The 26,607-nt window shown below is 46.3% G+C and overlaps 1 protein-coding gene and 1 pseudogene across 2 annotated transcripts in view; one reads left to right on the plus strand and one right to left on the minus strand.

Annotated features, from left to right (window-relative positions):
- LOC100115265 (Krueppel-like factor luna) overlaps positions 1-26,607 on the plus strand; it is a 246,031-nt gene that overhangs the window by 44,212 nt on the left and 175,212 nt on the right. The gene's annotated exons all lie outside the window — the stretch shown is intronic.
- CYP9AG8P (cytochrome P450 9AG8 pseudogene) lies at positions 3,149-4,331 on the minus strand (annotated as a pseudogene). Its single transcript, NR_033333.1, is given in 2 exon segments — positions 3,149-3,507; positions 3,581-4,331. The product of NR_033333.1 is annotated as a cytochrome P450 9AG8 pseudogene (transcript).

The raw sequence follows: 26,607 nt of genomic DNA on the forward strand, positions 1-26,607 counted from the left end.
ATTCCCTCGGCCCCCGCCACCGCTACGTGTGTATAGTAGGTATATACTTTTCTTTTTTACCAAGGGAGAAAGGCCTGTGCAACGAGGGTCGTGTGTGTATGTTTTGTTTTTGATAAACAGCCCCGTCGAAATAGCTGCCGCTCGAGAGGGGGTGGAGTGAAAAATCGACGAAGAGTTGCCGCCGCTGCGGTGGGAGAGTTTTAGAGCGAACACAGGGTGATTAGCAAAAAGGTTTCTCGAGAGCGAACGCCACCTCGTTGCGAGGTTTTCCTCCTCCTCCTCCTCGTCGTTGTTGTCGGAGATGTATGAAGATGAGTGCCTTTTTCTTTTAATGGGGAGTTTGGGCCAAAATAAATCGATGCGTCTCGTTTTTTCGCGCGTAATATTTTCGCTAGTCAACGCACGCGGCGAGAGCCTGTGAAATATGAAATTTAAAACGAAGCATTCATTATTCTACGTGACACTGAATCTCATTGACTTTATGCTAAGAAAACAAGGGTACGAGGCGGCGGCGGCAACCTCGTTGTAAATTTCCATCGTCGATTACACAGGGCTCACCAGATTCCCTCTCTCTCTCTCTCTCTCGCCGGCATCAGAAGCATCACTAGCAGAGCTTTAATCGTTAAAGGCGCAAAATTCGCGAAGCACGGAAGATGGTAGAGAGAGAGAGAGAGAGAGAGAGAGAGAGAGAGAGAGAGAGAGAGAGAGAGAGAGAGAGAGGAATTATTAATAATTTGTTTGCTCGAGCTCGGCTCTCCGCTACTGCTTTATCGTTCCAAAGACGGAAATTAACTTTCCGAGAATATAAGAGAGGAAGATCGACGACGGGGCGAAAATAAAAACGCGAGAGAAAGCTGCTACTATAACTTCTGCAACTACTGCATTGTCGCTCGCTTATAATATTTAATTTTCATTCAGCGCATACGTACACAAGACGAATAGAAAACAAATTGTGCGTTTTGGAGCCGCGGCAAAGTGCGGAGCGCGCGAATACTTTTCTTTGTACGTAAGAGGGTAACCCTCGCTGGCGACGACTTGACGAGGACAAAACTCGTGAGATCAAAGGGACGTGCGTGTGCAGCGGTAAAGCGACGCGCGCCGCAAGTGTGTGTGAGAGAGAGAGAGAGAGAGAGAGAGAGAGAGAGAGAGAGAGAGAGAGAGAAAACGATTTTCTTCTTCAGGGGCAGAAACAAGCTTCGAGTGGCGGCGCCTCAGGCGCACTTGCATCGGAAGTTTGAAGACGCGAGATTAGAGTCCGCTGCCGCCCGTTAATGGAGAGAGCAATTTTCAGGGAGAAGATGATGCTTCTGCTGCGATAAAAGCGATTTTTTAGTCCGTCAGCTCCGTTGCTTTGATCCTGCGCTATTTCTCGCTGACGTGCGCAAATTTGTTATCGCGTGTGGTAGAAAAAAACAGCGAAGAGATTTTTGCTGTATATATATCGTTATTTTCTTTCTCTCTCTCTGTCTCTCTCTCTCTCTCTCTCTCTCTCTCTCTCTTTCTCTCTCTCTCTCTCTCTAACGAGACGGGATCGAACGGCTTGCGGCGGAGAAAATGAAGCGAGTAAATTCGTTAGCGAAAGTAAAACAATAGCTCAATAAAAATAAATCACAATAGCCCTTAGCTTCATTACCCGATAAAAGCTCTCGGCTCGAGGCGGTAGCGCTAGAACTCACTTAACCTTGGAGCTAGCGCAGCAGCCCAATCTAATTAATCTACCTCCCAGTGAATTATCAAAGCCGCAGCGCGGCTGCTTCTCCTGATCCTTTATTTAAGGAAAGAGAGCGAGCGAGAGAGCTTCGGAAAGGATGGGAAATCGCGGCTCGTTCATTTTTCTTTTTGCGGACTCGACTCCGTGTGTGTGTGTGTGTGTACTCTGGTCCCCGAGGAGAGTTCGCTACCGATATCTCGGCCCTTCGCGTCACGCGACTAGCGCGAATCTAAGAGCCGGGCAATTTATCTTTCGTCGAGTTGCCTGTGTGTCTGTGCAAAGGGTGTACTGCTTTCTTTCTTATAGATAGCTATTTGGTTTTTAGAAAGTGGACGTCGTCGAGAGGAAATGAGAATTAAATTTTATCTCTCATTTATTTAGCCCCTCTTTCGGTCCGGCTATTGGCGAAAATTCATTATTTGTAACGTATAGGCACTCGCTCTCCAGAGAAAACTTGCAGCACACGTACAGCGATCCAGGCCGCGCCAGTTTTCAAAGTTGTTATTTTCTTACATTTCGAGATTCCCGTCGCGCTGATTCTATTTCCGTCATTGCGCCCCCAGCCCTGCGCCAAAGAGCAATCTTCGAAATTGCCCTCGAATTTCCAGACTCGCTCTGTGTTTGTGTGTGTACGGTATGTATGTACAAGCCCAGCTGGACGCATCGGTGGAATAAAGCCGCGATTGGTCTGAGAATATCACACGTACGTACTTACTCGCCCCGGGTATATAGCCCGCATGCCCGCCGGTGTGCTACGTGTACGCTTCCGGGTTTTCTTATAAGCGAGAGGGCGAGGTTGCCTGTGAATTTATGATTTTAATTTCAACTCTCGGGATCCTAATTTTAGATCGCAGGGGCGCTTGATGCATAAGTTTTTGTTTGTTTTCTCGGCGCGCTGCGGGGATTACGGCGGGCGAGGAAAAGTTTTTGGAAAACAATGCAGGTGTATTATGTAAAATTTTCAATTCCCCGCGGTGTAAATTTACACTGTGTAGTTTATTGAAACTTTGCCGAAATGCACGCGCGTGAGAGAGGATCAGCAAAGTGGGTGAATTTGTTACAGGGTAAAAATGGTATTACGGCAACATCCACGAATTTAAGATATATTTTATTCACAAACTTCCAGCATAGCATGTAGAGCTGGGAGAAGATATGTTTTTTCTTCAAGTATTGATTTTTTGCACCCTCGGCGTAAGAAATTCGAAACACCCCTTTTTATGAAAGTAAAGAATGTTTTAACACGCCCCGCGTCGTTCCCCTACTTTCGAAAGTCATTTCGGCAAAACAAACTTTTGAGTTATAAACTTATAGCATCGTATAAATCGTTATGCAGATATAATGCGATATTGAAGGGGGAGCTGAAAAAAATATCGACAATTTTTTCATAACTATCCGTATTAATGATAATACCAGTTATTTGCGATCACTGAATGCAAATTTTTAAAAGCATCAATTTTATTTCATTTTTCTTTTAATCGTTTCATAAACAGTTACATTACATTTTATATAATAAGCATATTCAATTTCGCTTCTCAATTTCGAGCCAATATCCACCTTCTGCTACGACAGAGATCGAGTGCTTGCTGTACACGAACGGCTTGGCCGTCTTTTCGTTAGCAACCAGATTGAATTTCGAGAGTAGGAAAAAGAACAAAACTTTGGTCTCCATAATAGCGAAACGACTTCCAATGCAACTTCTCGGTCCAATACCAAATCCCAAATTGGTCACGTCGTCGATGGACACCTTCTTCTTGTAGTATCTCTCTGGATTAAACGTCTCCGGATCGTCGTAATACCTGGGATCAGTGTGAATACCAGTCACTGTTATTCAAACATTCATACCAGGTTGCATAACGATGAGTTTCTCACCAGGTAAAGCTGGTGGTAGTTCGAAGGTCTTAATGCAGAGCCGGTCGATGAAGGTGACCTGTACGTGAATCCTCTTTGACTCATTGTAGACGGCATCGAGATAATCCATTCCGTGGATGGCCTCGTACGTCGGCATGCCTTTGTATTTGACTATTATTTCGTCGATCATCTTGTTGTCCTCGACAGGTCGTTCCTCGAGGTATCCAACAAAGTCCTTCGCACACTGGACTATCAATTCGAACATAGCTTTCATCTTAGTGGAGGTGAAGTCAGGACTCACGAGATTCCTTACTTCCTTCCATCTTTCACCAGTCAAATTGAAGAGGTTCCCGCCAAACAGTGGGTCCATGGTCTCGTCGAATATGGCCTTGTGGTCTGAAAAGCTGTCGAAGTTCTTGATCGTAATACTCTTGATAAGTTCAAGGTCCCTCAGCATGATGACCGGTTTGGTGAAATCGAAGCCACCAATGTACTTGGCATCAGGATTGTGGTTGTACATGTCCTTAACCAGTTGGGAGACGTGTTTACGCCGTAACAACGGTTCGGCCATGTTGCCCAGCAGAGGCCATGCCGGGTAGTAAGGAATGTTCTTCTTCTTAAAGTAATCACGAGTATTTTTGAAATAGTAGTAGATCGTACAAAAAGCCACAACTGCCAAAGTAAACGTTACAAAGACCATTTTCCACTGGTTTTAGTAAAGACTTTGAAAAATAATAGTACATGCTACCTCGAGAAAGGCGCTAACGCAACTAAAATGACAGAGGCTCCCATCCTTTGCTACCAGGTCTTCTCTGCGAGCTTGAATTGAAAAGATTAGATAATTGGCCTACTTCTCTGGCCGTTTGATTCTATGAGGTCACCATGATGTAATCTCATTATATCAGATTTGAAAACATTTTTGTTTTATTAGGAATGACAGTTGAGGAGAGTCACATTACACGCTAAAATAAAATACGGCTTACATTTTCAATTTTAAATAAACAAACAAACGAAGAGGCTGAAGCGAAGAATGCGCAAACAAAATATTATGTTTACTTAACAATCTGCATTCGTTCACTACAAACGTAAATACAGTGGAATACAGAAACTCAAAAAATTTATTTAATAAAAAAAAATACTATACGTTATAAAAGGTATAATTTCTAAAGCAAACACACGCGCATCGTATATCCTAGGCAAATCGAAGCACTGTTACACAAGAGAAAAGTTCATCCGGAGTATTCTTTAAAAACAAACCGTAAAACTACCTCCGTAATTCGCATTTTACGGCGTATATACAAGCGAAACTCGCTCTTCCTCTCTCTCGCGCGCGCGTACTCGTGTTGTATACACATCGCAACTTTTTTTTCCCGACGAGTCCACGGATCGAGATAAAAATGTATTAGATTTCTCGTTTCATTCTCCCATCTCCCTTCGCGTTGTATATACATGTATACCTATACGCCCGACTCGCGGACTCGTGTCGGCTCCTCCTTTATTTTTCTGCAACTCCCGAGAGCGGAAGACGTATCGTTCCAAGTTTCGCGCCGGATATATTTTCGCGAGGTGTATCGAGTAACGATTCGAGACTGCTTTCGGATGTATTTATTGGCTCTCGGCCGTTCCTGCTGCTACTGCGGCTGGAAAACGAGAAAAGTAAGAGCAGCAGCAGCAGCACAGATGAGAAAAAAAGAAGAAGAAAGAGGGCAAGGGAAAAATTACGAGCGCTAGCTCGCGAGGGGAAAATGGAGAAGTTAATGAGAGAAAAATTTCTTGTAACTGCGCGCGAAACAAATGTACGGCCCGTAGATTTGAACTGGACACTGGTAATGTGGGAATTAATGGAGGCTGTTCCGTTAGCTGCTGCGGCTGCAGAGTTATCGCTTTATTGCTCTCGCGAATTACTGTGTGTTCGTTTCAGCTGCTAAGCCCTCGTTTTCGTGTACTAAATTTTAAGATCGATTTCTATTTAGGCTTCACGCCCCCCCGAGCGTACCGAAATACGTCAAAATTCCACGTCACACCCTCGCGATATCAAAAGCCAATAATTCAGCTCCTGCACAGCGTCGCGAGGCAAGCAAACGCGACGATAAATCCTCAGGAATCTCGGGAGCGACGAGCACAGGAAAAAAGGGAAAATCAGAGAATCGAACTGAAAGATAATGTATATAGTATCATACAGAGCTGAGAGCGTAAAGTTTATCCGGATATATACCAGAGGGGTACAGTGGCCAGTACACAGCAGTAGCCTTCGATTTGTCTCGCGTCACTTGCGGCCTGCAGAGGCCCGTGTACGTCGGTGCAATGACGGATCGAGCCGCGCGCAGCGACGTTCGTCCCGGAGAAACGGCCCCGACTCGTCGTTGATTTATTCGTCCGGAGATTCGGTGCTCGCCGGCGTCAGTGTAGTACTGTGTATAGCGTAGCTAGCGTGAAAAAGGTGTAATTGTTGGGCGACTTGGATTTCCCGGACAAGGGATTGATGTGCTGCGCTGTCCCGTGTGGATATACAGTGGGAAGAGTTGTCAGTTCGAGTGAAATGTTGTTGGCTTTCTTCTGATAGTCAAAACTGCGCGGTCGATTATCGATTGACGCGTGGATTCATTTTAATTATACAGCCATCGGAAATGTACGCCACTTAGACGTACACGTATTATTGCATAAATATATACGCATCCATTCGCCCTGAGCAAATAAATAAACGGGCGAAACGTCCCTACCCGGAAGAGAGCCCAGCAGCATCAGCGCGCATCTGTCCATTCTCTCTCTCTCTCTCTCTCTCTCTCTCTCTCCGTGTATCCGCGCGGCATAGCGGCTCTTCGGAAAAGGGAATATTTAATGCTCCGGGCGTAATGTGTCTTTTTCCGGCGCACAAATACGTTTTATTTTCGTCGGCAGCTGAGCGCCTAATAGGGGAGTAGGGTCGAATCGGAAAAGTGGCCAGCAGCCTACTTCGGAAATTGCCGGCTGATGCTGCGGTCGGAATTTTTCGGACACGCGCATATCACGAGAGAAAAGAGCCTCGCCCCCCCCCCCCCGTAATTGATTCGGCCAAGTTTTCCGGCAGTCTTTTACAACGATAGCAATCTCCATTCTCGGTCTCTTTCTGCGTGCTGTATAATCAGTGCGAGATTCTTCTCTGTACCGACGATATGGTCCTGTTTTTCAATCGTGTATATTCTCAAGAATCCTGTCACAACAATCCACGCTCCCGACCAATCAATCCCCGGTTTTTCTATTTTTACCCCACGATTACGCGGCTCTGCACAACCGCGCGCGCGCTTATCTCCTCTACGCGCCGTTACTCCTCGCTATGTGTGTGCGTGTGTGAAGGTAACATTTTATCCCGTTCGCGCTGCGATATGCACTCAATTTTTGTTTTCGGCGCGGGAGTTTTTTTCGGATACGTTCGACGAGCTTTCGTCGATCGACGGGATGGATGGGAAATATTAATTAGAGGTGGGGCGATATACGTGGAGTGTGTTTTGATAAGAGTGCGGGTTAGCTTCGAGGGTTGGAGTATCTATACTGCGTATAGAGTGTATCGGAGATCTTGTAATGAGGAATATTAATGGTTCGCGGAGTCGGTTGAGAAAATGAGGTTTATACTCGAAGCAGCATTATTAATCTTTTCATGTCAGGATTCGATCCTTTCAATGCCAGAAAAAGGCTATATAATACGGTAAAAGCCTCCGTACAAACACACACACACACACACAGCCTTCTTTCCCACATACAAAGTCATCTTCCATATAGGGAGCACTTCCTGCTCGAAACGAACCACTACAGCACGCGCGTCGGTCATTCAGCTTCTCGCGAGCCATGTAAATTTCAGCTGCGCGAAGTTTGCTCGTAAATTTCGAAGCCGCGAGAGAAAGAGAGAGAGAGAGAGGGGGGGAGAGAGAGAGAGCGAGAGTAACCCGTAAATAATGCAAAGGATCTTTATGCGCCGGAAGATATTTATACGCGTACGAATATGCAGCGAATGAAAGGCCGACTTGAAAAGTGCGCAGACGACGAGGCGGCTTTTTTTCCCTTACTCCCGTGAAATACAACCCTCATATTGTTACACTTTGGATATACTGTTTACGTTTTTGGATATACTGTTACGGCGGGGGTGTGCAGGAGAAGAGGACAAAAGGAAATAGTCGAAGAAACGTTTTTCGAGTGTTATCGAGGTACAGCACACGCGTCTTTAATAAATTTATCGCGCGGCTTATCGTCGAGAAATTTCATTAGGTTAAGAGGCTCGCGATAACTCGTTGTCGCGACCGATTGCGATCGTCCGCAGTCGCGCGAGATTGTGCCGAGCGTTTCTTCGAGAAACTCTTGACATATAGGTACGAACTTACATATTCGCACACGAGTTTGTCACGCGATTAGCATAGCCGTAAACAGCAGTCGAGCAAATTCTTCAATTTCCATAATGAATTCGTGTGTATAACGAAACTCCCACGCACACACCCTTATGGGCACGCGTGCGTGTGCATAAAATCGAAAACAAAGCGGTTGCTATGCGTGACGCGGGCTGTTTAAAACGGCGTACTTGCGTCTCTGATCGTCCGGTGACACGATCTATAGTTCCTCTTGAAATTTATTAATCCAAGAGTGATTTTCAACGCGTGTTATAGCACACGAGACACGTACCATCGGATTCCACGGCGTATGTGTGTACACACAGGGACGACTCTTTCTTTTTCATCATACAACACAGCGCGCGCACGTGGATGCATCGTAAGAGCATTCCTCTCTGGGCTTATACGTGTGAGTGCGGCGCATTCTTTCCACTCCCTCTCCCCTCGCTGCGCGAGATTTTTTTCTCCGAGCTTCGCATAATTTCGCGCTCATTACTCATCTTTCGTTTGCTGCCCCTTTTATTTCTCCTCCTCCTCTACTTGGGCGCAAGTTTTTCCCCGAATGCGGACTTTCTAATTTTTCTTCGTCGTCGAATACGCCGGCGCTAAAAGTTGCGCGCAAGCTCTGATGAGTTCTGCCGTATACTATACGTATACCTTGCGCTTTTTCTCTCTGTGAAAGGAGGCAGCGCTGCAAGTTCGGAATGATATTAAAAAATGCTATCACTGGCTGTGTGTGTGTGTGTGTATAACTCGAAGAGAGCAACTTGGAAATTTCTTCGCGAGCCGAGCGAGCTAAGAATGGTATGTAAACGAGATAAATGAATGTTGATGTATTTTTAGTTACACTTCGTTTCACGGGGATACTTTCCCCAACAAGCCCTCGGATTTCGTATTACGATATACCTGCGTGCACCGGAAAGCTTTTATTGTTTACTTCTGGAACACTTTGGGTAATTCGATTTCAACGATTCTTTCTCAGCTCTTCTCGTCGAGCTTTTTAATTTCAAAGAGAGGGACCTCGAGCGGATGATAGGAACGATTTTCATACCATTTCCCGCGATAAAAGCTCGCTTCGCGAGATAAAGAAAATCAGACGTAAATTTCACGCGAACGTTCCGCCCTCTCGCATTGCACCATCTGAAATTCATACGTTTGCGCGGCTCGCACGTGACGGCGAACACGACGTCCGCTTTAGCGCGTGTGTGTACGCCGGGGCCGAATTCGGCGACCCAGCAGATTTGCTTCTTTCGCTGACGCCGATTGTTCGCTCGGAGCTTTGTCCTTCTCCTCCTCCTCCTTTCCTCTCGACTGTTTGATTTTCGCCGTATCGGCGCGAAAAAGTCGCGACGCGTCCATTAAAACTTGATGCTCCGCTCGCGCGAGAATAAATCACAAGAGAGGCGAGAGCGCGAACAATGCTTCTCTGTGTATACAAGAAGTGCTTGATTGAACAAAAGGGTATACAGCCGAGAGGGAATACACGTCGTTTTTCTTTATCTCGAGGCTTCGACAGCTCTCGGGGTTGGGGTATAAGGAGAGAGAGAGAGAGAGAGAGAGAGAGAGAGAGAGAGAGAGAGAGAGAGAGAGAGAGAGAGAGAGCTCGTGACGTTTTACAAAGCTAATCGCGACCCATTAGTCCTTCGATCGGCCGTTCGTTCGAACGAGCCAAACCTGTAGACTGTATACGCGCGTTGTCGGGAAATCGAAAAGACAACGGCCTCTCTTTATTACGTTCCTCCGTATACCTCCGGGGGGTAACTACCTCCGAGCGGATGAGGATGTAGGACCCTGTCTACTATATAGCTTTTTTCTCCATCTCCCGTAACGGGATATCCTCTATACCCGCGCTACGTGTCTACGGCTTGGCTTATTCCCATTACATCGTGTTCCGTGAATTAAGTCGCTCGGCAGAGGTTATTTTGCGTCGGGATTGATGGGAAATGCGGCTGAATAATTGAATTCTCTTTCTCGAGCACCAGCGCGCGAGCTCCTTTATCCACTTTGCGAAGGTCGAGGTGTTAAAAGGCTTTGCTTTAAAGTTAGAAGGAAGGGAGCTGCGAGGTGTATAGGCTGCGCTATAGTAGACGCCGAAGGGGCTGTATATACAACGCGGATTGATTTAGCGCCTAACAATGTCTGCAGCGTGTAAGCGGATAATCGATTTTGCATCTTTATCGTCGCTTATATACTTTTTTCACGCGAGAGCTGCAGCTTTTTCATGAAAACGTTTGAAAAAAATACATACAGTTCGAAAACGCTTCCGCGTGAGCGAGAGAAACGCAGAAAAGAGCGTTCCGCTATGCGAGAGAGCTGTATCGCGAAACCGTAGACGGCGTCTATCTGGCGATGAAATTACATCGGCTGCCGCCGCCGACGCGCTGGCACACGCGCCTGCCTGAAGTGCCGCGCGCGCGCAGGGGGCGAAATTACCGGCCTTAAGTTTACCCGTTTTCGGAACTCGAACAAGCTGCGCACACGCGATTCTTAAACGTATACCGTCTTATATAAATATGTAATATTTCATTTTTATATGTGCATAATGTGTGTGAAATTAGTTCTAAAACGAAACGTTTCTTTCTCTGTTCCAGGTATGAGTCGTCAAAGACGTGTATAAAACTGCAGCGTATTAACTCCATTCGTAAGTGTTTTAAACGGCTTACAGCCTACGCGCGAAGCGCAGAGACACAAGCGTTGAAACGCCAGCTATATCTCGGGTTTCCTCCGCCGCTATACTTGTGTACACGTTTTTCCCGCGTATCGAATGGCATATATATTCCCCTTTGTCTTCCTCAGCGCCGCCGTCGTCGCATTCTTCAACATCAGCGCTGAAAGTGCAGTTGGAAAAAAAATTAGCGCTGCAGCGTCCATCCTAAATCTCGTCGTTCTTTTCACATCTAACGCGCATTAAATTTAATTCCTCGTCCTTCGCTCTCAGAGAAATTACCAAGTGGCTAGCTAGCGGAAATGCATAATATTCCAGAGAGAGAGAGAGAGAGAGAGAGAGAGAGAGAGAGAGAGAGAGAGAGAGAGAGAGAAAATATGTAGTCTCACGGTACTTTACGAGGATGCGCTTGCACTGCGGCTGCGGCGGGCAAAAAAAATCCGGAGGAAGACGGAACGGCAATGGGGCTGCGCGAGTGAAAGATGCGGAGAAAAACGAGTGGTCGGGGAATAACGAGGATTCGAAGAGAGATAGCGAGCCTTGGCTTTTCATTTGTCGGACACGAGAGCATTAATCGCCTTATGTGAAATTGCTTCTTTAGCGCGGATAACGTCTGTTATGCAATATGCTGCGAGAGATCGTTTCGCTACGTGTAATTACGCCTCGTGAACATCAGCGAAGAATTTTTCACCTACGACTTGAATTACTCGCTATTCATTTCGCTCTCGATACGACGAAGTAAACAAACATAAAGTGCGATGTAACGAACAATCATCGGAGTGGGAGAGAACCGCTGTATAAGGATGGGTTTAATTTCATTTCTTTCCGTCACCGGCTTGCGTGCGGTACACGGCTGCGTATATATAACGATAATAATTGGGCGTTGATTGAAAACACATCAATTTCAGCTACATATACTATACATATACTCGTGGAGCAGCAGTCCGTATACGAGCTCCGCGTACTGAATCACTTAATTAGCGGTTTATACACACGCGGTGAAGCCGTATATTAATAAAAATTAATTACCGAGTTTGCGGCTAGCGGCGGGCATTGTATAGTTTGCCCCGTATAAAACTGTGAGGGAAATTTTAATCAAGGAAATTTGCACGTTGACAATATGCGCGAGCTTTTTAATTTTCGAGCGCTTTTCGATCGTAAAGTCGCCACCGCCGCGTATTTTTATGAATATTATTTCAACTCTCGTGACGGCGCCTAATCAGGATTATAGCGCCGATAATAAAGTTCATTATGGAAAAGTAATTGCCCGTCGCGGGTCGTTAAGATGTTAAATAGACTTTGAGGATAAACGCGCGGTATCGTTTTCCGCCAATTATTCGCTAAAAGAATATTACGAACAAAAATTTTGCACACCGCAACAACGCTACATAGCGATTCAACGTACACGTTGCACCGCCGAAATAATCCTAGCGCTGCAGCGAGAGTCGCAGGCGCGCGTTTGTAATACCTTCGGCGCTGCGCTTCATATTCCTGCGCCCGGCGCTTAACCAAATTTTCCATTGATCCCCCATCGAAGCAACTGTCACAGGGAATAGTTTTCGTTCGGAAATTTCGACGAGGGCTAAACACTACTGCAGCAGCGCAGAGCGCGCGCCCAGACTAGGAAAAGCGAGCGAGCGAGAGAGAATAGAGTTAGCGGGTGAATGTGGTTGGCACCCTCGAGAGAGAGAGAGAGAGAGAGAGAGAGAGAGAGAGAGGGACAGAGACGCCCCCCGTAGCTCCGATCAATAACACGTGTACGTGTACACGCACTCGCGCAGAGCTTTCGCCCTTCTCTCGCTCCCTTTTGGACGGACGCGTACACGTGCACGCGTATATGGTATATACCTATACACGCGGAGTGTGCGAGCCAGACTTTTCCGAGCCGGCTCTCGATGTGTGTATACTCGAGTTCTGTCTGCAGTATGGGAAAGAGAGAGAGAGAGAGAGAGAGAGAGAGAGAGAGAGAGAGAGAGAGAGAGAGAGTCTGCGTACACGGTGATTTCGAATGGAACGCTGCGTTTGCTGGTTTCGCCTGGATGCTGATGGGGGTTTAAACTCTCTTTCGCTCGCTCTTCTTTTTTTGCGGAGGAGGCTGCCCCCCGTTTTTTTTAATTTTTTTTTATTTTTCGAGGGATGCGCTTTTTAAACGCCGGGTGTTGCGTAAAAATTTGCATTCCGCGTGTACGTCTCATCGTGTATTTTTTTTTTTATTTCAACAACGCCAAACCGTACCGTTTCCCTCGGTTGCTAGAGCTTCATCGGTTCCACACTCTGGTGTGCACTTCAACGCGTATACACGCGAGCCGAAAGATCGAGCGTGGCGAAAAAATCGATCGTCCCCGTTCCAAGCTTATCCTCCCCTGAAAACAAGCGCGTCGCATGCGTCCGTGAATTTACTCGTATATCTCCGCTCCTTTTTTTTCGAAAGCTGCCTCGCTTTTGTACGCGTTTACGTTATTCGAGCGAAGCATTGTGTGTCCGGCGAGCTTTTTCGAAAAAGCTTCGTCTCGTTTTAGCCCAGAGCAGCTCTCCGGAATGCGTAAACACGATAGGCTCGTTAAGGCCGCGGAGCTAGCCTCTGATTAAGTTTGCCGAGAAAGAGAGAGATAGAGAGCGAGGGAAGCAGAAGAAGGAGGAAGGAAGGGCCCAGTAGCAGCCGGCGTCGCGTCGCAATCGCGTTTCTGAACTTTTATTGCGTTAGCGTCGGTACGTGATCATTTTGAGAAGCGAGATGCCGGCTCGCTGGAGATCAATATGGCGCGAGGGCTGCCGCTCACGCTGGATTTTCTCGACTCGCTCCAGAGCTCTCTGCAGCTCTGTACAGCGTATAGCCTTGCGTATAGCGCGAAGAATTTTCTTAACACGCTGCGCGCGGCATTTCGTATTTTTGCGTCGAAATACAATTTTCGAAATCTCGCCGCAGTTATTCGTCGTCGTCGTTATTATTACTGATATATTTGTTTCGCTCTTGCGGCAGCAAGGGATGCGATATGGAAAATGAAAATACACACAGCGCAATCGTGTTGTGTGCTTTGCTGAAAGCATTCTTGACGTATTGAAATTCTGTGTATGGAGAACGTCAACGTTGTTAAGCACACACACGAGGGAGTCTTTTCTTCGCTCTCTCAATGCGCTGCACACGGCGCTTCATCGGCCTTCTCTCTCTCTCTCTCTCTCTCTCTCTCTCTCTCTCTCTCTCTCTCTCTCTCTCTCTCTCTCCGAGCCCGATATTTAATGGCAATAATTTTGCGCAAAGCCATGGATACGCACTCTCGTTATTTATATTCGAAGCGGTAATTGAAAATCGCGTACAATGAACGCGTGTATACTGCGGAGAAACGTATACGTGTGTAGCGTAAAAAGGAAAAATCTCGAACGCCGACGTCAAAACGAGCGCGTTAAAAGCGACCTCGATATAGAGCTTAGGATCCGCAACGTGGCAGCCAACTGTCCCTCGGGTTTTTTCCCAGCGTCCTTGTTGAGAAAGAGAGAGAAAGACAGTTGGCGTTGCAATGGAAAAATCCGCAGAGAAAGCATTACCTCCGTCGTAAAGAAATTAACGAGTCGCTTTATTACGCATCTCGATATTTTCTCTAATGAGCATGGCAGAGCTGATTTTTATATTATTTACTACGTCCGACTGTTAATTACTATCTATAGCTCTCGCTGACGATGTTCGGCTCTCCGATGAATTATGATCCAGGTAGAATATGGACCTCTCGAATCGAACGCGGAGGATAAATCGTCACCGCCGTGGCTGTCAATTATAAAACGGGTTTTGCACGCATTATCGCGTATTAATAATTTTAAAGAACCTCTACTCGGCGAGCTTCGATTAATTCGCATAATGGGCTCTCTTAATAAACCCTATCGGTATGAAATTCCTCCCGAGCAATAAGACAGAAAAAAGGCGTAAGATAACACAGGCATAAATAGCGGAATCAGCCATAGCAGCAGGGGTCAAAGCTACAAATTCCGGCGCGCGCAAAAACAGCGCTTCGCGTGGCAATTAAATTGACCCGCAACACGCGCGATACTAAAAATAAGCTTCCGCGCGACTGCTGTGCGTATATAGCGATACGATCATCGGCTGCTGCAGCGAATTTCCCTATTGACGTAGGTATAGCCGAGCGTGTGCTGCACAGGAAAAATAACATTATCTCGCTCCCAGGTATATTTAGCCATGGCGCATTCCAAGCTCGCGGCGTATATGTGTGTTTGTGCTTTTCTACATATGCGCGAGAGAGCAGGCAGCGAAATTGCCTTACGGGACATTCCCTGTTTTAATGGTGTGTACCAGAGGGGGAATTTTTAATCGAACCCTGCGATTGAGCTGCTTTTTTTTACTTTCGTGTATATACACGTGCATATGGAAACAATCGCAGTTTTCTGTGTGTAATATGCATTCGACACGTGGTGTGCACGACATAGCCGAGATATTAATCGCAGATTATACAGGCGTGTACTCGAGTTGTTATTTATCGCTTTAAACTCCGAGAGATATAAAGTACGAAACACCGGTTGCAACTCTTTACACGCTCGTCGGTTCAAAGGTCAGAGCTAGAGATATACACACGTTCTCCGCGTATCACCTACTAACGGTACAGACTCGCACGCACACACCCTTGTACCTACTACAAACCGTAAACGTACCAGTCTGCATTAGATACACACACAGCTCCTCTCTCTCTCTCTCTCTCTCTCTCTCTCTCTCTCTCTCTCTCTCTCTCTCTCGTAACTGTGCTGCTGCCGTAGCTCGATTAATCTCTCGAACAAGCCATACTCGCGCAAAAATGAGGACTAATTTATAGGCTGCACTCGAGCGAGCGAAGCGAAAGAGCTCCGGCGCGTAATACGAGAGGTCGAAAAAAAGCTCTCGCGCGATTATATGAGTGAGAGAGAGAGAGAGAGAGAGAGAGAGAGAGAGAGAGAGAGAGGCGTCGATGCTCGCTTTTTTTCCGCTCGCGTGAAAAGCGCCGTGCACAGTATTATATAGCGCCGCGGCGGCTTTTCGAGCTCATTTGGCCTTGGCGATGAAGTGCCGAAGCGCCGGGCAGTTGGCAGCTGAGCGGGTTTACGGGGATTTTCGAGCACGTGTTTACGGCCGCGGCGATGAGAGCGACGACGCGATGTTGCGACGAGAGAGGTGTTGGCTGTGTATAGGAGAGAAGAGCGTCGATGTCTGCGGGTTTTTTTTTTAAAGAGTCGAGACGGATTTGCCGGGATTTTCTTTGATGGTTGTAAGTGATTTTTTAAACGCTCGAGGAATTAAAAAAGAAAACCATTAAAATGCTCCTAAAAATTTGTATAAACTAAAACGAACGCGAAGCTGCACGTCCGCAACCCTCACTCGTTCATCCGAATAAATGCACGAACGCGGCCATCCCACGTATTCGCACCCACACCTATGCACAGCAGCGTAGTAGGGGTGAAAATTGAAACTCGCAGCATCGACAGCGGTAGCGTTCTATGATCGCGCGGAAAATCGGATGGACCAACAAACGCGCTCGCTCGCTCGTGTTTGTCCTCGCCGATTGTTATTTACGATTAACCGAGTAGAAAACTAATACCGCGTTCCGCAGCTGCGATTATACATCGGCGTTCCTGTCCTCGCCGAGTTATTGTTATCATCATCATCATCGTCACCATTATATTATCATTATTACTGTAGTCATCGCAGACGAGCGAGCTGACGTCCGAATTAATTTCAGCGCTGTGTGCTCGCGGGATCGTAAAATCACGCGCCCGGCTTTCCCTCTTATGCGCGCGCGTCTGGCCGCGGTTGGCCCCGGCTATCATCGCGCCACGTGTTTGCAGACGGAATGAGAGTGTCAGTCTCTTTCGCTCTGCGTCTGTGTCCGCGTGACGCTGCTGGTGCCGCTACAGTCTAGAAGCGATCTTCCCTCGCGCGAAATTAATTATTTGTCCGAGCGTGATGAGGAGTAGACTAGCTGCTGCTTTGGGGGCTTGTTGTTGATTGGGGAACGAGACAGAGCGGCGAGAGAGAGAGAGAGAGAGAGAGAGAGAGAGAGAGAGAGAGAGAGAGAGGAGGGTTTGTGTTATTGCGCGCGAGAGGCTTCGAGAGCTTTCGTTGCGGATGTTGCCTTGTTTATTTGAGAGATGCTTTGAGAATCGAGAGGAATACGCGCTGTGAGTTATATTGCGCAAAGGTTTTTTAATTAAGGCTCGTGCGGTCTTGGTTGCTTGTATAAGCCGCTATATTTGGATGAGAGAATTCCCGGGAGAGGATTCTATGGATTTTGATGAAAAAATTGCGCGAAAAACCATTTCTGGAATTTGATGAATATACTTTTGCGATTGGGAGGTACACGTGTGGGTTGTTTAAACGGAATTTCGTATTCATTTAAAATTCAATTCTATTTTATTGCATTTGTTTCATTATTTCTTGCACTTTTGGAGAATTTTGCAAGTCAATTCTGGCGTTTCGCGAATTTTTGCGCAACGTATACACTGAAAATACGTGGAAATGTTTTACCATGGATTTGAATTAAAGTTACACGCGTCAGAAATAAAACATTTTTGTACAGAAGCGCGTCTATACAGCTGTTTTCTATCGAAAAATAAATTCATCGGAAAAATAAGAAACACGCTTTTATCGTAGCAAATAAAAGCATTTAAAGGATTGAAAAATTAGTATGTGACGCGTGTAGTGAATGTTGGCAAGGAGCAAGTTGAGACATTAAAACTCCAAAGAGGAGCAAATGAGAGAAAATTAGGGTCGGCGATTACACAAGGCCTTGAAAAATGTCCAATTGAAATTTCACAATGCTTCACAATCTCTGTCGCAGAGTGACCCAGTGCAATCGTAACCAAACTGGCTAAAGTAGCTTTGCCAAATTATCAAAGAACTTTCAACAATTTCTATAATATCATATCATCAATATTACACGCAATACAACTCATGTTTCTACGCGAAGCTTCTCGACTACGTCGAGTCTCCGAAACAAAACGTTTTTCCAAGCATTAAAAACTGCGCAGAGTTAAACGTGCGCTACTCCCGTCTCGCTTTCTGCGAAAATTCACCACAATGTGCGCGACTGCCTGCGGATTCATCCGGCTTCAGAATTTTTTTAAAAAGTTACTCGCAGTTAAGCACAAATTGGTGACACTACACTTAAATTATTAATCGCTAATGAGGATAATCGCTGATCATCAGCTTACAGCGTTTGCTCACCATTAATTATTAACATCGCGTTCAATCATACAGCGAAAGCAACGCGTTAGAGCTTTCGTTACATTATAACGTCGATCCTAATTAACGCATCATAGCCAGAGAAAAGCTCCGACAATTCAAAAATTCATAAAAAAGCAGCGTCGTTCCAGCTCCAGCCAGACGCTAACCGCAAGAGAGCAGAGTGTAGCAGCCTCGAAATTTTTTCACGCGAGCATACACCGAGCGCAGTGCGTGTCGACGAGGTCAAAAGATCCCGGCTCTCTTTTGTGCGGGTTAGCTGCAGCGCTATATACGCTCTCAACGGGTTGCAGTTTCGCGAGCTACTCCCGTATAATGTGTAATTCGCGCGAAAATTGATGAGAGAGAGGGAGAGCTCGCTTCCATACACACGAAGAATCTCGGCGGTAGCTCGCGTGATTCCGTGCGTTATGCTCTGTGTGTGCATGTATATATATACTCTCCTTTCTTCGCTCCGTTGTTCATCCTCTGGGCTATATACTGCTTTCTACTCTCTTCGCCCGTTGTTGTGATATGCTAATGTCCTTGGCTCGAATTTTTTTCTCCTCGTTTTTGCGCGGACGCTCGCACGACGGCGGAGCTATTTTATCTGCGCCGCCGCGGGTTAATTTGCGTTGCGCTCGCTTTTGTTTCTTTTTTCGCGCGTCGCCGGCGTGATTTCACTTTTTACGGAAGGTTTCTCGTTTTTTTCTCTCCTCCCTCTCTTCGTTCTTTCGTTCTTGGCTTGTTCTCGCCGCGCGCACTGGCTGAAGGTTCGAATTATTGCAGCGCGGAGAGGAAGAGAGTTATTCGAGTTTTTAGCGGCGCACGAGAAGGAAATGGAATTATCGGGCTCTTTTATTTTTACGCCAGTGTGATTATTGTTACTGCGTTGACTTTGAAATTGGAGCTTTTGTCCGTTTCGCGTTCGTGCTTTTTTTTCAATGATATATACTACGTACATTCGAAAAGCTCGCTCGCGTAACTTGAAAACTTCGCCGTGTACAGTCCGACGAGGGTGGAAAATTTAATTTTCCGCGTTGCCAGGGCTTCAAAATGCAAAATTCACCGTAATAAAAGTCGCATAAGTTTTCCACTCATTCAAAAACTTCGTCCTCTGCAACTTTCATCTCCTATATTCCTTTTTATATTTTTCGAAAATAAATTAGTCATCCTCGCGAATCCATCCGTGACACTTGATCGGCGTGTTCAAAATCGCGTGCGTATGCCGTATACCCAAATTCGCGCAGCTGGAAGCGACAGCTGAGTGTTTACGCGATTTAAAGGGATAATCCAGTGCAGCTATATAGCACGTGCGCGCGAATCATGAAAATCCTCCCCCGAAAGAAACATCATTGCGCGCTCGCGGACACGCGTAACCGCTCATCCGCTAAATTAATTACTCGCGCGCGTCACCGTCATTTATTTTCATTTCGTCTCCGCCGCCGCGCACTTGCTCGTGTTTTTTCGCCGAGAGCGAGAGTAAGAGAAAAATTATCAAGCAGCAGTACAGCTCGATGTACGTATACGCGGTACACACGACGAGTGTCTCTCCCGAGGTTTAATGATCGCGAGAGAGAGAGAGAGAGAGAGAGAGAGGCGCGTCGGCGAAAATTGATTACTGTGCCTTGCGGAGTGTGCTAAAAATACACGTCTCTCTCTCTCTCTCTCTCTCTCTCTCTCTCTCTCTCTCTCTTTCTCTCTCTCTTTCCTAGTGCAGGTGTGAATGGCGCCGGTGATGGAGGGTACATCGACGCCTGACTGATTGTTATTAGTTTCTCAATGGAACTCTCTCTCTCTCTCTCTCTCTCTCTCTCTCTCTCTCTCTCGGATCTGGATTTTTTTCGCTTCTGCAACGCGTCGAGAGCGGAGCGGAATCGATCCCGATGTACACTCCTATATTTAGAAACGCTTGAAACGTCTATCGCTCGATGTCTGGCGGGCCACGAAAATCTTACAAACCGTCTGCTCCTCTCCCTACTGCGCCCTCGCCATACTACTACTACACTCTCGTACAACCCATGAGTAATGAGCCACGCCGGCACGGAACGAGCAAGCGCGCCGGTTTTTGCCGAGTTTCGCGAAGATGAAGCCGTCGGCGTAATTACCATCCTCGTTAGGCGAAAGCGAGCGAGGGAGAAGCTGCTGCGCAGCGCGACTCCTGTCACCGGGACTCGTATTTAATTAGTATTATCGTTGTAGGTATACGTAGCTAGAGATTCTGCTGCGCTCGCTGCTCTTTTTCCCTCTCTCTGTCTCGAGCTAGCTTTTTGCGAACACGTGTATGGATACGAGCTTCGGGGGCGCGATGCTCTCTTTTTTGCCTCGAGCATTGCTTTAAATAAGTCCCTCCGCCGGCAGCAGCAGATGCGTCGCGCGCGCGGCATCTCGAGAGAGAAGAGAGAAATTCTCGAGATGTATAAGGGGAGCGGAATCGGAGGCAGAGACGGATGGACGGACGTTAGTTATCGGGGGAGATGTTTTTCCGGGCTTGGCAGATATGCGGCGATTTGTCCGTGGACTGATGAGCGAGCTTTAATGCGGATGGAAATTTCGAGCCCTGAGCTCGCTGGTGCATGAAACTGGGGAGAAGGATAATGCATGCTGATTTTTATAATGCAATTAGACGGATGGTACTATGGCAGCAGCGAATATATAATCCGAAAAATCTTCGATCCGAGTATAATGGATGCCGGCTAATTTCATTACCGCCACATGTAACAAATATGATTACTTATCCCGAGGCAGTTCAATTTTTCAAGCTCCCCTTTCCACGGGAAAAATTTCCTTATAGTAAAAGCTATACGTATACCGTAGTGCATCGGCGGAGAGTAAGAAGAAAGCCGATACGCCAAGAGGTCTAACCCCTCCCCCGTACACGCGCGCATAATAATATAGGTTTTATGCGCGCAGCGAGTATAGAGCACAGACTAGGTATAGAATTGGCCGCTCATTCGAAGAGACGAGTCCTCGGCGCGTTTCGTTATGAGCGTCTAGCCTCGGGATGACGAATCGTCTGCAGCAGCCGATGCAATCGAAAGCCTCGCTAGAGAGAGAGAGAGAGAGAGAGAGAGAGAGAGAGAGAGAGAGAGAGAGAGAGAGAGAGAGAGAGAGAGAAGCAGACGCGCGGTGCGGATCGATCGTACGACGACCCGGCGCGCGCGCGTTTTTCGAATAAGAGACAGAGCGAGAGAGAGACGGCGCGTAATGAGACAGAAAGTCGAGGGTGGATGCAAAGGGATTCAGGGGAAGAGAGAGAGAGAGAGAGAAAGGGAAGGGAGTAGCGCAGCTCTCGCGAGAAAGATGGGAAAAGCGTAACATCGATACCCTTGTTCGTTTTCCCCCGTTTCCTACCCCTCCTCGTGTTCTATCCCTTTTACTCTCCTCTATACTATACTATACTTTCTATAGTGTAGTCTAGTCGGCAGCTCTCTCCACGTGCGCCGCTGCTGCTGCCGACGACGTACTACACGTTGCCGCGGCTTTCTATCTCTATCTATATGTATATGCGCTAGACAATTTAGCTGTGATATTGCAGGCTTGTCAGTCAGGAATTTTACGGGAACGTCGCGATGCCGCTGCTGTGTGCATCCGCGCGCTCTATCACGACAATGTTTCATGAATATTAATTTACGCGCACACCAGGAGGGTTTTCGACGCAGTAATGCGTATAGCTCTGAAGTTTTTGTAAAAAAACCCGTCTCGTTACACTTCGCACCGTTTCACCGAATATTTCGGCATGAATTACCATATCGAATTCCTACGCGCTTGCGCGGGCGTGTCTTCACACCTCGGAAAAATTCAAAAGACTCGGATTAACCGATCCCGAGCGCGCGCTCTCACCTACAAATCACTTCACCTCGAAAGCCCTTCCAAAAACCGTTCCCTCGTCTTTTATTCTCCCAAATTAAATCCAATTACCCGAACAAAGAGCGGCTCTCCCCTCGCGCGAAAAAAGATCACGAATCATTTGTACTCGGCGACTTGCACCCGTATACCTATATACACGTCCTCGTAGCAGCGGCAGCAGCAGCAGCAGCGATGGCGGGTACACCGAGAGAAAGATATCATTGCCGTAAACATGTACACACGTTAGGAGCAATGATTGCTAATATATTCGTGTACATCTTACAAATATTCTATACGAAACAAAAACAGTTTGTATGTATACTATAGATTTCTATAGTATACACACAAATTATTGCGGGAAATATCTGTATGTTAATAGTTAACATATGAATTTCATGGCTATGGTGCGTAGTGTTGCGTGCAGATGGCGTTTCTCTCGTACCGCCTAACCTCAAAATCCGTCATCCTCTTTCATACAAAAAATATTCTTGAGGGTTTATTTATCATAAATAATCAATAAATCATTAATAATAGAACGAACGCAACTGAATATACCCAAGGAAGCATGCAAAGTGCCTTTGGAATGATATAATGTCAAAATTCAATACCTTTTTGGAATTTTGTCATACCTTTTTGGAAATGCCAGAGGCTGCTGAATTAGTTGGAATCACACTCATTATTTTATCTCTAGAACTATCAGATCTGGTATTTAGACCGAAAAGGCCGATGAAAGACAAAATTGTTTTCTAATAATTTTTATCTGATTACTTCATAAAGTCTATGAACAATCGTAAAGGGCAGCCATATGTTAACTATTAACATACAGCTATTTGACATATAACATAGCTACGTTAACTATTAACATACGTATTATTGGCTCAAATCAAACATGCCTATGTTAACAGTTAAAAAATATGTTTGCTGCAATGTTTCTTTTCTCTCAGTGTATAATTAATTGTCCGCTCGCGCGCGTCATAATGCGTCGTAATATCGTGAAAGCATCTCGACGTTACACACGCCGTTGGCGGCTCACTTTGTAGCCAGCGGTAATGCCGAAAGGCTGATGCTGCAGCACACGTGTGTATGAGAGCGCAGAGAGCAGCAGCCTTTTGATGTTCTGGCACCTCCGTGACGTCAAAGGTAACGCCACACCATCCTTCGTCCTTTTGCTTTCGAGCTCGGCTCTGATTTCGCTTTAGCCGTACTCTTCCTCTCTCTTTCCCTCTCTCTCTCTCCCACGTACGAGAGCTGATGTCTTTCGGGGGGGGGGGGCTTCGGGTTCGCCCGGATTTTTCTCTTTTTTTGGGGGGAGGAATTATTTGCTTTTGCTTTTAGTAATTTGACTGCACGGGATAGATACTGTTGGGTGAAAGTGCAGTTTTAGGTTTTTTAAAGGCCTGCGATGTGACGTCTCTATTATCGGATCGACGCTGGATGGAGATGTTGTGTGTATGATGAGGTGAGATAACCGGGGGTATGAGTCAGAGCTGATGGAATTAGAGGTGCAATTAATAACCGTGCAATTCATTTTCGAATCACATGTAGTTCAGCAACTTCAAACTTCCTCGTACGATCACTCCAACAACGTCGTAAGGCTTTTACCCATCGACCCAAAAATCATCGTCACCTCCAGAGAGAAAAAACAAAACCCACACAGCAGGTACATATCCATCTACCTCCCGCTGAAGCACTACCACATCAGCTCTCACAAAGAATACTCGAAATCCTGACACTCCAGACGACGCATCAATCACCGGCTGATAACTGTCCCGATAATTGACGAGTTCTCGCATACGCTTATACGCGCATTTACATACCCACGTGTGCGCCTGTACGAATACTCGCGCGTTTTGGGACGCGAGCCTATATGTACAATAACATCGATCATCGAGCCGCTCTCCGTCAGCTCCATTTGCACGAGTTTTCCAGCTTTTTATCTCTTACTCTCCCATAACCGCCGATCAACTTATCGAGACTCTTTCTCTCGCGAGGAAGTTAATTGAAAAGAGGCGGTCGAATCGCTCGCCTGATTGATGTACGCGAAACGTTTAATTCAACTCTTGTTTTAAAATCCTGTGCGTGTGTCGTAACGAAATTCCTCGAGATAACACGCGTATTGGAAATATTCGACTCAATAATTCGCGGAGATTAGAGGAAAAATTCCAACTGCTGCAGTACATACTCGTATCTCTATCTTTCTCGAGTCGCGAACTGCTATACACACACGCTTATTTATAATCTCTCACTTTCTGGAATTCCTCCTCGCGCGCGTGCGAACAATATCGCGTTATATTTACGCGAGAATTTCAGTCAATCAACTCGGTGCATTCTTTATCAGCGCGCGACGAACCGTGAGTTCGGCCGAATTTTATACACACGACTCGAGCGTCAAACTTATTATCGTCGCCGCTTATGTAGCAATTGAGCAAAAATCGTAATATCGCGTATAACGCGCTGATACATCGAAAGAAGCTCAATCCCTCCGTGTTTTATACATAACCATGTGAATGAAAACGGCTTTTTCCGGTGCGTATTTGATTTTCCATCGCGACGCGCACTATAATGAATCTTTTTTCGTCCTCCGGTTCTTTACGCGAATATAACGCCTGAGTCACGCGTATAAAAGCTTACGTCAGCTGTATAGAACGCCGAGAGTCTCTCTCTACACACACACACACTTGTATACCTGTACGGCTTGCAAATAATCGCGTATGTATAACGTGCACGAAAGTTCGCTGCAGCTCGCGCGCGCGTCGCCAATTAAACCGCGATAAAGTCTTCCATCGTGTGTGAGATCATCGAGTTCGAGGCCGAACAGCGCGATTAGGTGTATATACACACACTGCACACACACACGACGTTGCGCAAACTCTGCTCACGAGAGGAGAGGCTTCTTTGACTTTTGATTGGGTCTGCGCGTGTATCTCATGAGAGTTTAGTTTTTTTAGCAATCATGTTTTCGAGAGGAGTATTCGGTTTGCAAGTCAGGTGGGCGATTGTTATCGGTGAAATTTATGCCTTTTGGATTTTTTCGCTAATTATATTTCGGAGAGTTTGTAATATGACGTATGCGAGCTGTTTCGTTGTGCAAACGGCGGTGTATTGTGCAGGTTCGGAGTCTTGTGCTTGATCGAGTGCTAGTGTTTTCTGAATGATATAATGAGAAAGTTTGAAGATTTATGCTGATTGAGTGAATCGAGTTCGAACTGAATGTTTCGGAATTTTAAGTAGTTTTGTGAACACTTGCTCGTTATGTCTTCGCAATGACCTGAAATATATGTTTAATTATAGAACTGCACCGTCATATACACTAAGATATCTGAGTCGAATAAATGGAAAATTAGCAAACGATGATGATTCAACGATAAATCGCACTTTATCCAACCAACCAACTACCGTATACGCGAAATCCCGTTAATGCTTCATATCAATTAGGTAAACACAAGTCCGTGTAGATTTACGATTTTGATAATACTCATTATACGTTTATAGATTTCAAAAATATAGCTAAGCCAGTTTTTCACGTCATAAAAGCTGACACTTTCCTCATCTTCTCCCGCATAACTGCGGTTTCTTCAATCTCCGCCAAATCAGCGCAGCTTTAATTAACAGCGCACATGTAGTCTGAAGTACGAAATCACCGCGCAAAAAACGTACAATCATAACCTCGATATTCCACACCTCTCGCATTACACGCAATGGAAAATTGTCGGCGAGAGAAAACTGCACACGCAGCAATCGAGCGAGCGGTACGCGAAAGAGAGAAATTAAGAGCAGAGAGGCGATAAGATCTCTTATCGCTTCTCTCTCTCTCCCTCTCTCTCTCTCTCTCTCTCTCTCATTTTCACGGGCAGCGGCGCGCAAAAACACTGCGGCGAATAAATCAGCCGTCAATTCCGCAATATAAGCCTAGTAAAACCGTTACGTCTGTTTTTCTGTTTCAGGTGAGTCGTCCTCGCGTGAGCTGCAGCGCTATATGTATGTTCGCCGAGCGGAGTTGGAGCGAGGGTTTGCCTGTGTATGTGTGTGTATAAAGCGTGAGTCGCGAGCTGTTATCGAAGCAGAGGTGAGTATATTATGCGAAGTGAGAAGGATCGTGTATCGCACGAACTATACGAGAAAGTTTCTTCTGGTAGTTCTTTTGTCGATGTAAATGTACCGTTCGCGAGGATCGTCCTAATTATCCGAGCTGATTAATGCTCGAAGCTTAATAATTCTTCGAGCTTTGTGATGGTATTTTCATGAAACCATCTCCCAGACCCTCGAATTTATTTTTCCTCCGGTCCATCAACCCCTGCACGACAACAACAGCAGCAGTGGCACTTCCTATCCAAAAAAGCTAGACCCTTCTCGCACAGCACTATTTGTTTCTCCAACGGCGCAATCTCGCGAGGAAGACGGCCTCCTCTAAACAAGCTCCCCAAATATTTATAGAGACAGCAGCAGCAGCCGATGCAGCGAGGACGATCTGCATATAGGTATATATCCTGGCAAGTGGTTTGAAATATTTACAGAGGATCGGCGGGGGCCAGCCAACGCCTCTAAACGCGATAAACCAGACGTAAAACGTGAAGAGAGAGAGAGAGAGAGAGAGAGAGAGAGAGAGAGAGAGAGAGAGAGAGAGAGAGAGAGAGAAAGCTGGACGACGCGAGAATTTACACGTGTTTTTTTCCGTTCGGTTTAGCACGGCGGCGATCGGCTGTAAAGCGCGTCCGGCTTTTTCGGCCCGCGTCGTTTCGTGGCTTTCGAATTAAGTGCGAATTGCCGCACCGCCACGGCGTTTAACGGCTCGTCGTGTGCACACGGTGCGACTTACATTGTGTGCGTGCGTAAATGCGAAAAGTTAATTACGACTCTTTTGAAACTAGCCTCGTCGCTTTTTTCATTCGTATCAGTGCGTTGAGCTTTCTCGTTTCGACGCGTCAGCTATTTTCAAAACATTGGCACAAGCAATTTCCACGAACCCGCTAAGAGTCATCGAAAT

The sequence above is a fragment of the Nasonia vitripennis genome, chromosome 1 (assembly GCF_009193385.2).
Source record: "Nasonia vitripennis strain AsymCx chromosome 1, Nvit_psr_1.1, whole genome shotgun sequence".
NCBI classification, from domain to species: domain Eukaryota; kingdom Metazoa; phylum Arthropoda; class Insecta; order Hymenoptera; family Pteromalidae; genus Nasonia; species Nasonia vitripennis.